This window comes from Chiloscyllium plagiosum, unplaced genomic scaffold (assembly GCF_037043375.1).
Source record: "Chiloscyllium plagiosum isolate Xiang-an unplaced genomic scaffold, Cpla_swu_hap1 HiC_scaffold_44, whole genome shotgun sequence".
In the NCBI taxonomy this organism is placed as follows: Eukaryota; Metazoa; Chordata; class Chondrichthyes; order Orectolobiformes; family Hemiscylliidae; genus Chiloscyllium; species Chiloscyllium plagiosum.
In genome coordinates, this window is record NW_028270182.1 from 9,418,513 (window position 1) to 9,431,318 (window position 12,806).

Below are 12,806 nucleotides of genomic sequence, written 5' to 3' on the forward strand. Positions count from 1 at the left end.
CAGTGTACAGATACCTCCTTGGGAGAGAGGGGACTGAGAGACACCAGTCAGTGTACAGATATCTCCCTGAGATAGAGGGGACTGAGAGACACCAGTCAGTACACAGATATCTCCTTGGGAGAGAGGAGACTGAGAGACACCAGTCAGTGCACAGATATCTCCCTGGGAGAGAGGGGACTGAGTGACACCAGTCAGTGTACAGATATCTCCCTGAGAGAGAGAAAGGGACTGAGAGACACCAGTCAGTCAAATCCCTTGAACTCAGCACCCTAAGAGAGAGAGCGCCCTGATAGCCCCCTAAGAGAGAGAGAAATCTGCTGCTTTTGGGAGATGGGTTTTTCTGCCCTGTCATCCTTGTTTGGGGGATAAACAATGTCCACAAGGGTTCTGTCAAATCTCTGACTCAGTGTGGCACTGTGAAAAGCCATCATCCTGCCTCCCCACCACCACAGAAACAGACCTTCTGCTGTTCCACTCTGCAGGATCTGGACTGGTTCTCCTGCCCTCCTTTCCCAGGGGAATGACTGGATAGAAAACAGCCAAGCTCTACCTGCTTCACCATCTGCCACCCTGGCCTTGGTGTTGGGCGAGGAGGTGTTCACCAATCACAGCCAATGACGAATCTCCCACTGAGCCAGACATGGGGTGGGGGAGGCCCTCAGCGGTGGAGGGTGTTGGGAACCAGGTGCTCAAACTTACCAACTCCCCACACATTCCCCCTCTGCCACGCTGCCAACTGGCACTGCCAATGGGCCACTTTGTACTTTGGCGAAGATGGATACATTTGACTGTATGCCATAAAACCCATTAATGTTCATTGTTATCTCAGAGATGATCAGAGAACATCTTATCCCTTTCCATCATGTTCTTTGGGAGATTTATCTCAAATGTCACAATGGCCCCAGTGAGTCTTTATTGGGCCATACGTGGGCGAATGTGGGGGGTGGGGGGGGGTGGGGGGGGGGGGGGAGTGGGCAGACTCACCAACGTCTGACGTGGCATCCTTGAAGAGTGAGAGCTAGCAGGGACAGCGAGCATTCTGGGAACTGAAGCCAATGACGAGTCATTTAACAAAATCACATTGTGGGGTGAAGGGGAGTGATGTCTCTGAAAGGACAGATCGTAGCGCTAACGAGAGGACAGAGGATGGGAAAAGGACACTGGAGCTTTGAACCTGTCTCACTTGGAGTTGCCTGCCCATCAGCGCACTCCTCCATGTCCCCTCCTGCCCCAGCCCCCCACCAGACTCACAATCTCCCGGGAGAGTGAGGACAAACGGTATTAGAATTAGATTCCCTGCAGTGTGGAAACAGGCCCTTTGGCCCAACTAGCCTGCACTGACCCTCTGAAGAGTAACCCACCCAGACCCATTCCCCTACCCTATTACTCTATATTTGCCCCTGATTAATGCACCTAACCTTCACATCCCTGGACACTATGGGACAATTTAGCACGGCCAATCCACCTAATCTGCACATCTTTGGGCTCTAGGAGGAAACCGGAACACCCGGAGGAAACCCATGCAGACACGGGGAGAATGTGCAGACAGACAGTCGCCCAAGGCTGGAATCGAACCCAGGTGCCTGGTGCTGTGAGGCACCACTGAGCCACCGTGCCTAGAGGTGTTACCAGATCTCGTTATCAACTATGAAGTAGGTCACGTGGAGACGTAACAGCACCGCCTGTATTGCACTATAATAGAGATAATAATATAATTAGGCTTGGCTTCCAAGTAAAGACAGGAATTCCATCGAGGAACACACTTTGTAAAATTTAGCCCTGAAACCAATCACACAAACTCTGGGAGAGCGTGTCTCAGCACTGGGGCCAATATGCCACCAGTAAGGGAAAGAAAATCCCTTCAGTGTAGAGGTGGGTTTTACTCTGTATCTCACCCCATGCTGTCCCTGTCCTGGGAGTGTTTGATGCTGGGACAGTGCAGAGGGAGCTTTACTCTGTATCTAACCTCTTGATGTCCCTGTCCTGGGAGTGTTTGATGGGGGACAGTGTAGAGGGAGCTTTACTCTGTATCTAACCTCTTGATGTCCCTATCCTGGGAGTGTTTGGTGGGGGACAGTGTAGAGGGAGCTTTACTCTGTACCTAACCCTGTATGTCCCTGTCCTGCAAGTGCTTGATGGGGGATAGTGTAAAGGGAGCTTTACTCTGTATCTCGCCCCATGCTCTCCCTGTCCTGGGGGATTAGACTCTTAGCAAAGTGTTTAGCTTCAACATGGACTGTATTGAACATCATCTGGGTATGTCCTGAGCAGTAAGTCCAAGCAAAACCGAATTCAACCAATGACCACCCCATCCTTTTAATCAAAACTTTGAGCAAAATGGAATGTGTCATCATCATTTGCCATAAAATGACCCTCTCACTGAGTCCCCATTTAGCTACCACCAAGTCCACTTGTCTTCTGTTGGGTTGAACTCAAGAGGTAGGGTGAGGTTGACCTGGAGAAACTGGAGCCCATGAATATTAGGGGCAAACTCACCACTGGTTAGACTCATACCTGACACCTAGGGAGATGGTTGTGGTTGTTGGAGGTCAGTCATCTCAGCTCCAGGACATCTCAGCAGGAATCCCTCAGCGGAGTGTCCTAGGCCCAACCATCTTCAGCTCCTTCATCAATGCCCTTCCCTCCATCATAAGCTCAAAAGTGGGGATGTTCGCCGATAATTGCACAACGTTCAGCACCATTCGCCACTCCCCAGATACTGAAGCAGTCTGTGTTCAAATGTAACAAGATCTGGACAATATCCAGGCTTGGGCTGACAAGTGACAAGAAGAACCAGTTAATGAATATCTCCAACAAGATATGATCTAACTCTCGCTCCCTTCATGTTTACTATTGCTGAATCTCCCACTATTCATATCCTGGGAGTTACCATTGACCACAAACTCAATTGGACTCACCACGTTAACACAGTGGCTACAAGAGCAGGTCAGAGCTGTGGAATCCTGCAGCGGGTGACTCACCTCCTGACTCCTCAAAGCCTGTCCACCATCTACAAGGCACAAGTCAGGAGTGGGAGGGAAGACTCCCCACTTGCCCCTGGATGGGGGCACCTCCAACAATTCTCGAGAGGCTCGACACCATCCAGGGGCAAGTGGGGAGTCTTCCCTCCCACTCCTGACTTGTGCCTTGTAGATGGTGGACAGGCTTTGGGGAGTCAGGAGGTGAGTTATTCACTGCAGGGACAAATTAGTCCCCTGTTTGTCCATTCCCTCCCCCACCGACGCTCAGTAGCAACAGTGTGTACCATCTACTAGAGGCACTACAGCAATTCACCAAAGATCCTCAGGCAATGCCTTCTAAACCACTTCCATCTGGAAGGACGAGGGCAGCAGATACATGGGAACACCATTCCCTGCAAGCTCCCTTCTGAGCCATTCACCATCCTGACACGGAAATACTTCAGCTGTTCTTTCAGAATCTCGGGACCCCCTCCCTAACGGTGCTACGTGGGTGTCCCTACACCACACTGGACTGCGGCAGTTCAAGGAGGCAGCTCACGCCCACCTTCTCCGGGTAGTGGGGGCCATTAGGGACAGGGCAATAAATGCTGGGCCCAGTCACTGATATGATAAATGCCAATGTTTCAATCTGTGGGAGCCCATGTGTTCACAGAACGGGCTTTTGGCTTGAGTTGGGATGCACGAGAAGTGAGAGTCATAGTCATAGAGATGTACAGCACGGAAACAGACCCTTCGGTCCAACCCATCCATGCCGACCAGATATCCCAACCCAACCTAGTCCCACCTACCAGTACCTGGCTCATATCCATCCAAACCCTTCCTATTCATATACCCATCCAAATGCCTTTTGAAATGGTTGGGGCAGAGGTGAAGAACTGAAACCAGGGTGAGCAAATGATGTTCACGCAGAAGATTGTTGACTCCAGAGGAGCTGATAAATAGGTAAACTGCGCCCCCCCCCCCCCCCCAACACATAAACAAGGTTCTGTCAAATCTCTGGCCCTCTCCATGACTGTGATAACCAACCATCCTGCCCCCAGAGACGCTCTGCTGTTCCCCACCTTCCACAGGAGCCTGGTTTCAGAGGTTAGCTCCCGGCATTGTAAAGGATGGACAGCCCGGGATTGCTGGCCTGGGTAAAGTTTCCCAGGATCCTCCGCTCTGCAGCCAATGCCTTATCTTTTGGCTGACATTTCCTCGCCTGTTGATTGACCCTTGGCTGATTCATGGGCGGCGCAGAGTGGCAGTTGCTCTGACAGGAGCCAGGTGTTGCTCAGTAATTTCAGGGACCTAGCCAGCAAGCATATATAAACCCAAAATTTGCAGCTCACAAATCACGTCTTCTGAGACACTTACAACTCACCCGCAACCATGAAGTACCTGTGTCTCTTCCTCCTGGTCAGCCTGATGGCAGTGGGCACATTAGGTATGTAGCTGTCCCCCTGATGGTAACAGATTTTTAATGTCATTCCTACTATTGCGATCTCTGGATGGAGTTCCAAGTGTCCGGTGTAGACCATGGACAGAGCTCGCAGCCTCTGGACGGAGCTCCGAGTGTCCAGTGTAGACCATGGACAGAGCTCGCAGCCTCTGGACGGAGCTCCGAGTGTCCAGTGTAGACCATGGACAGAGCTCACAGCCTCTGGACGGAGCTCCGAGTGTCCAGTGTAGACCATAGACAGAGCTCGTAGCCTCTGGACGGAGCCCCGAGTGTCCAGTGTAGACCATGGACAGAGCTCTGTCACCTCAGAAAGGTAACCAAACCTTGGAGACAGAGTAAAGGAAGTTTACTCGAACAGTTCCAGGAGAGAATGGTAAACCTGGGGCTGTTCTCACAGCACAGAGGGTCAAGGGGAGATTTAATTGAGGCGTTTAAAATTCCCAGGGTGGTGTCAATGGGGGGAAAGTGTTCCCACTGGTAGGAAAGCTGGGGACTGAAGGAGGCAGAGTTGGCCAATTCACAAAGGGAGGATGTGGAGAATGTAGATCCCACAGTGGATTACTGGGATCCAGGGATCACGCTCAGAGTGGGTGCTGGGTATTGTTTTGGATTTACAGCGGACAGATTTCCACTGACCAGAAGTGGTATCCCCGCTCTGAGATGTGATCATTAACCAGACCGCAAAACAAAATCTTTCTTAGCTTCACACTTCAACAGCATTGTTAATTATTCCCTGAGCCCTTGTCATCAAACTTAGATATAGAACACAGAACATTACAGCACAGGAACCGGCCCTTCAGCCCACTATGTTGTGCCAAACATGAAGCCAAATTAAACAAATCCTTGGTCCATATCCCTCCCTCCCTTCCATATTCCTTGCACTTATCCGAAAGTCCCTTAAACACCTCTATTATATCTACTTCCACCACCACTCACAATCCACAATCTGGTAAAAAAGTCTGCCCCCTCCCATCTCCTTTGGACTGTCCCCCTCTAACCTTGAATGCATGTCCCCTCGTTGCAACTCTGGGAAAATGATCCTGGATGTCATCTATACATCTCATAATTTTATAGCCTTCTCGCAAGTCTCTCCTCAGCTCCAGTTAAAACAACCCAAGTTTTTCTAGCCTCTCCTTATAGATTATACCCTCTAGTCCAGGCAACATCTTGGTAAACCTCCTCTGCACCCTCTCCAAATCCTCCACATCCTGTCTGTAATGTAGTGACCAGAATTGAAGGCAATAGTCTAAGTGTGTCCCAAGCAAAGTCTCATAAAGCTGACCCGTGTCCTCAGTTCCCTGACCAATAATGGCAAGCCTGCCATATTACTTCTTTACCACCCTGTCTACTTGTGTAGACTTTCAGGAAGCTCTGGACTTGAACCCCAAGATCCCCAAGAAATGCTGTTCAGGAGCCTGCCATTAACTGTATACCTCGCCTGTCTTAATATTTGACTGAGAATTCACTGTTCTTTTCCCAATCAGTAGCAGAGAGGGAATTGACAGATAACGTTGACATTACATGCTCTGAAAGTGAATGGTTTTATGTTTAAAATATGTCGTTTGTCCACCACTGCCTGTGTGTAAAACTGTGTAAATAGCCCTCCCTAATAGCACATATCCAGCACCAGTCAGTGTACAGGTATCTCACTCAGAGAGAGAGGGGAGAGACACCAGTCAGGGTACAGATATCTCCCAGAGAGAGAGAGAGAGAGAGAGAGAGTCGGGACTGAGAGACACCAGTCAGTGTACAGGTATATCACTCAGAGAGAGACAGGAGAGACTGAGAGGCACCAGTCAGGGTACAGATATCTCCCTGAGAGACTGAGAAAGAGAGAGAGAGGGGACTGAGAGACACTAGTCAGTAAACAGATATCTCCCCCACAGAGAGAGAGGGGACTGAGAGACACCATTCAGGGTACAGATATCTCCCTGAGAGAGAGAGAGAGAGAGAGAGACGGGACTGAGAGACACCAGCCAATGTTCAGATAGCTCCCTGACAGAGAGAGAGGGGAATGAGAGAGACCAGTCAGTCTACAGATATCTCCCTGAGAGAAAGAGAGGACTGACAGACACCGGTCAGTGTACAGATATCTCTCTGAGAGGGAGAGGAGACTGAGAGACACCAGTCAGTGTTCAGATATCTCCTGAGAGAGAGAGGGAACTGACAGACACCCCCCAGTCAGTGTGCAGATATCACCCTGAGAGAGAGGGGACTGAGAGACACCAGTCAGTGTACAGATATCTCTCTGAGAGAGAGAGAGAGAGACAGGGGACTGAGAGACACCAGTCAGTGTTCAGATATCTCCTGAGAGAGAGAGGGAACTGACAGACACCCCCCAGTCAGTGTGCAGATATCACCCTGAGAGAGAGGGGACTGAGAGACACCAGTCAGTGTACAGATATCTCCCTGAGAGAGAGAGAGAGAGAGAGACAGGGGACTGAGAGACACCAGTCAGTGTACAGATATCTCCCTGAGAGAGAGAGAGAGAGGGGCAACTGAGAGACGCCAGTCAGTATACCAATATCTCCCTGAGATATTAGTCAATTTCAGGTTCAAATTGCTCATTTAAAATCTCTTTTGATCTTTTGGAATCAGTGGACTGACAGTGTCCATTTAATGATGGAAAGATTTGCATCCGTTTCAAAGCCTTGCAAGGCTGAAGATATCAATTGTTAACCTGATTGTGTTGGAAATGTAGATTCACAATTCTCAATGTCCTGAAACTGTTAACACTGATCTGTTTGTCCCACCTGATTTGGTGATCATGATGGAGGTATTCTGTTTAATTTTCAAGATCTCATTTGTGGAATGCCAGGTAAAGGGTGGGAGGGAATTGTGAAGTTCTCAAAGTCAGCCAAAGACAATTGCCATCGAACACCAACAGTGAGTACCAGGACAATGACTGCCTGTCAATCTGGGAGGGCACAGGGAGGATTGGGACAAGGTGACAGTGGGAAATCCCATCATTAATCAGCGTTCCTTCATTAGCACCTTCCAATCTCCCCAGGTTTCCATTCTTGCCACCCGCAATCCTGACATCGCGATATATCACCATTCCTTCACTTCCTGTGGGTAAAAATACGAAGTAACTCTCCCTAACAGTACTGTCAGAAAGTGTGTATGTGTGTGTATGTGTGTGTAGTGAGTGTCTTAAGTCTGTGAGGGGGTGCACGTGGGAGTGTGCGTGTCTATAAGGGTGTGTGTGGGTGTCTGTGTGCGCGTCTGTGTGTACCTGTGTCCGTGTGTATGTGAGAGTGTGTGTGTGTAGGAATATCTGTGTGTGTATGTGTAGTGCACTGGTGATCACCTGTAATGTGACATGAACCCAAGGTCCCAGTTGAGGCCCTCCCTATGGGTACCGAACTTAGCTATCAGCCTCTGCTCAGAGTTCCTAGTCAGTTACAGATATATCCCTGAGAGACAGGGGGGTATGAGAGACACCAGTCAGTGTACAGATATATGCTAGACAGAGAGGGAACTGAGAGAAACCAGTCAGTGTACAGATACCTCAGAGAGAGAGAGAGCTGGGGGAACTGAGAGACACCAGTCAGTGTACAGATACCTCCCTGAGAGAGAAAGGGGATTGAGAGACATCAGTCAGTGTACAGAAATCTACCTCAGAGAGAGGGCTGTCTAAGAGATACCAGTCAGAGAACAGATATCTCCCTGAGCGTGTGGGAAGGGATTGAGGGACACCAGTAAATGTATAGATATCTCCCTGAGAGTGAGAGAAGAGACTGAGAGACACCAGACAGTGTGCAGATATCCCCCAAGATACTGCACAATATAATTTGCGAATTGCTAAAGCAAAATCTAATTTGGCAGTTTGGAATTGGCTGGGGGATAATGATGGAAAGATCAGAGTCAGTTCCTAATCAGTGCAATTTGGCGATATCAATTGTTATGCTGATTGTGTTGTAAATGTAGATTCACAATTCACACTGTCCTGAAACTGTTAACACTGATCTGTTTGCCCCACAGGTTACGGCGATTACAACAAAGGTATTCTCTTTAATTCTCAAGATCTCATTTCGGGACAGTAGAGTTAAAAGAGGGAGAGAATTGTGAAGTTCTCAATGTCACCCAAAGACAACTGTGATCCAACACCAACACTGAGCACTAGGAGAGTCACTGTCTGCTTACAAAGAATTAAAAATCAAACAACACCAGGTTATAGTCCAACAGGTTTCATTGGAAGCACACTAGCTTTCAGAGCGACGCTCCTTCATCAGGTGATAGTGGAGGGCTCGATTGTAACACAGAATTTATAGCAAAAATTTACAGTGTAATGTAAGCGAAATTATACATTGAAAAATTGATTGTCTGTTAAGCCTTTCATCTGTTAGAATACAGTGATAGTTTCACTTCTTTCATGTGTAAATCACAAAACCCTTTTTTTTAAAGTTGCATTCTCGGGTTAGCTGTTAACAATGGGTGATAGCTAGACAATATGTTGAAGGTGTTGGCCCCCTGTGTTCTCTGTCTATGCCATGATGTTTAGATTGATTCTAATCTAAAAAGTGAGATAACAGAGTTTTACATAAATTCATGCAGTTTTTGAGCTCAGAGTTCTACATGAATGCATGCAGGTTTTGAGCAAAGCACAATGTAACTCTGCAAGTACAAATTCACCCCACAAAATATATGTGTGCATGTGGGTCTTTGTCTGTCTGTGTGTGTCTGTCTGGGTTGGGGGTTGTAAGTGTGAGAAAGTATGTGTGTGTGTGTGTGTGTGGTGAGTGCAGAGTGTCTTAAGTCTGTGAGGGGGTGCATGTGTGATTGTGGGAGTGTGTGTGTCTATAAGGATGTGTGTGGGTGTCTGTGTGCACGTCTGTGTGTACCTGTGTCCGTGTGTATGTGAGAGTGTGTGTGTGTGTATAGGAATATCTGTGTGTGTGTGTAGTGCACTGTGATCACCTGTAATGTGACATGAACCCAAGGTCCCGGTTGAGGCCCTTCCTATGGGTACCGAACTTAGCTATCAGCCTCTGCTCAGCCACTCTTCGCTGCTGCCTGTCCCGAAGTCCACCTTGGAGGATAGTCACCCGAAAGTCCGAGGCTGAATGTCCTGGACCACTGAAGTGTTCCCCAACTGGGAGGGAACTCTCCTGTCTGTTGATTGTTGTGCGGTGCCCATTCATCCATTGTCATAGCCTTTGCTCGGTTTCCCCAATGTACCATGCCTCCAGGCATCCTTACCTGCAACGTATAAGATAGACAACGTTGGCTGAGTCACATGAGTACCTGCCATGTACAAGGTGGGAGGTGTCCCCACGCTAAATAGTGGTATCTATGTCCACACTCTGACACGTCTTGCAGCTTCCACTGTGACAGGGTTGTATGGAGTTGTCCTGAGAGCCGGGCAGTTTGCTACGAACAATGATCTGTTTGAGGTTTGGCGGTTGTTTAAAGGCAAGTAGTGGAAGCGTGGGGAAGGTCTTGGTGAGGTGCTCATCTTCATTGATAATGTGTTGCACGTCACGAAGAACATGGCGTAATTTTTCAGCTCCTGGGAAGTACTGAACAACGAAGGGTACCCTGTCAGTTGCAGCACGTGTCTGTCTCCTGAGGAGGTCATTACGGTTCCTTGCTGTGGCACGTCGGAACTGGAGGTCGATGAGTTGAGCATCGTACCCCATTCTTGTGAGGGCATCCTTGAGTACTTCCAGGTGTCCGTCACGTTCCTCCTCATCTGAGCAGATCCGGTGTATGTGTAGGGCTTGTCCATAGGGGATGGCTGTTTTAATATGTTTTGGGTGGAAGCTGGAGAAGTGTAGCATTGTGAGGTTGTCTGTGGGTTTGCGGTAGAGTGTGGTGCTGAGGTGTCCATCCTTGATGGACTCGCATGTGTCTAAGAATGAGACAGATAGTCGAAAGTAGTCCATAGTGAGTTTGATGGTGGGATGAAACTTGTTGATGTCACTGTGTAGTTTTATCAGTGACTCCTCGCCATGGGTCCAGAGGAAGAAAATGTTATCAATGTACCTGGTGTACAACGTTGGTTGGAGATCCTGCAGAGAGAAGAAGTCTTGTTCGAACCTGTGCATAAACATTTTGGCATATTGGGGTGCAAATTTGGTCCCCATGGCTGTTCCGTGTGTCTGGATGAAGAACTGGTTGTCAAAGGTGAAGACGTTGTGATCGAGGATAAAGCGGATGAGTTGTAGGATGGTGTTTGGAGACTGGCAGTTGTTGGTGTTGAGTATTGAGGCTGTTGCCGCGATGCCATCATTGTGGGGGATGCTGGCGTAGAGTGCGGAAATGTCCATTGTATCGAGGAATGTTCCTGGTTCGAGTGGTCCATGGGTGCTGAGTTTCTGTAAGAAATCCGTAGTGTCGCGACAGAAGCTGGAGATCCCCTGTACAATAAGTTTCAAGATGCCTTCCACATAGCCAGAGAGATTCTTACATAGGGTCCCATTGCCCGACACGATGGGACGTCCCGGTGTGTTGGCTTTGTATACCTTTGGAAGGCAGTAGAAGTCGCCTACATGGAAAGTACGTGGGTTGAGGGTACGTAGGGAACTCTGAAGGACTGGATCCAAAGTTCTGATCGGTGTGTTTAATTCTCGGGTGTGTTCTTTGGTCGGATCAGCTGGTAGTTGCCTGTAGTGTTCCTGGTTGTTCAGTTGTCAGTACACTTCCTTGCAGTAATCTGTTCTATTCTGAATGACAATGGCTCCTCCTTTATCTGCTGGTTTGATGACAATGTTGTGATTGGTTTTGAGAGCCTGGATGGCATTGCGTGGTGAACTGGTGATATTTTGCTCTACCTTGTGGGTACGGCTGATGAATTTGGCATTTATATATTTCCTGACAGTTTGAGCATCCACGTCAAGCCCAGGGCAGCGGCCCTCCGGTGAGGTCCATGTTGACACCTTCTTTGGTCGCTCCTCTACAGATCCCTGTGATGACTGTTCCAGTTCATTGGTGGGCTCAGTAAGATCACTGCCGGCACCTTGAAAGAATTCCCAGAGTCTCATTCGTCTGATGAACTCTGTGTCTGCTGCCAGAACCAAAGGGTCCATTTTGGTGGTGGGGCAGAAGTTGAGACCCCTACTCAGGACTTCAATCTCTTCCGGTCGAAGGGTGTGGTCCGATAAGTTGACAATAGACTTCCCCGCAGTGATAATGTTATCTACTGTGGTTCCAGGGCAGGCTTTGCTATTCCTGGTGAGAATGCCAAGTTTCTCCAGTTTTTTGTTCTTGGCGTGCATGTACGTGGTGTAGTTTTCTTGCCTTGTCTGTTTGGCAATGTCACGTAATTGTGCTAATGTATCCTGTGTGCAGGCTGTGAGTGTGGACTCCATCTGAATTTCAAGGTTGTGGCGCCTGCTGTAGTGTTGGTGCACGAGATGATTGAGAAGTTTACGAGAGGTGCGGTGGCAAAGTCTCTCTGTGTAGTCTGTGTTGTAGGTCGACCTAAGTGGGTTCGTGATCCGTAATCCTTTCGGGATCTTTCCCGCTTGCCTGCATTCCTTTAGAAACTTGATGTCTGTGTCGATATGTGCGATCTTCTTGGAGATCCTCTCCACTTTAAGCCGGCGGTTAGTGGTGTCGATAGTCGTCATGATTTGGAGATGCCGGTGTTGGACTGGGGTGTACAAAGTTAAAAATCACACAACACCAGGTTATAGTCCAACAGGTTTAATTGGAAGCACACTAGCTTTCGGAGCGACGCTCCTTCATCAGGTGATAATAGAGGGCTCGAACGTAACACAGAATTTATAGCAAAAATTTACAGTGTGATATAACTGAAATTATACATTGATAAATTGATTGTCTGTTAAGTCTTTCATCTGTTTGAATACAGTGATAGTTTCACTTCTTTCATGTGTAAATCACAAAACCTTTTTTTAAAGTTGCATTCTCGGGTTAGCTGTTAACAATGGTGATAGCTAGACAATATGTTGAAGGTGTTAGCCCCCTGTGTTCTATGCCCTGATGTTTAGATTGATTCTAATCTAAAAAGTGAGATAACAGAGTTTTACATGAATTCATGCAGTTTTGAGCTCAAAACTGTCCTGAAACTGTTAACACTGAATCTGTTTGTCCCACAGGATACGATGATTACAACGAAGGTATTCTCTTTAATTCTCGAGATCTCATTTCGGGACAGTAGGGTTAAAAGAGGGAGGGAATTGTGAAGTTCTCAATGTCACCCAACTGTGATCCAACACCAACACTGAGCACGAGGAGAGTCACTGTCTGCTTACAAAGACAGTTCCCTGTTGTGGAGGTCACTACAGGTCAAGCATGAAATGTGTCCTTCGGAAGTACGAGGCTCCACAGGAAACGGCATTCCCTAATCCTGGTCTATGATTGGACATTCAGTTCACTCAATGAAAAAAGAAGGAAGCAAATTTCACATCCTGCCCTGG

At 48.1% G+C, this 12,806-nt stretch overlaps 1 pseudogene; it reads right to left on the reverse strand.

Moving 5' to 3' along the window:
- Window positions 1–11,996, reverse strand: part of LOC148136899 (uncharacterized) — a 49,310-nt pseudogene extending 37,314 nt beyond the window's left edge.
- Window positions 11,997–12,806: the final 810 nt, after the last annotated feature.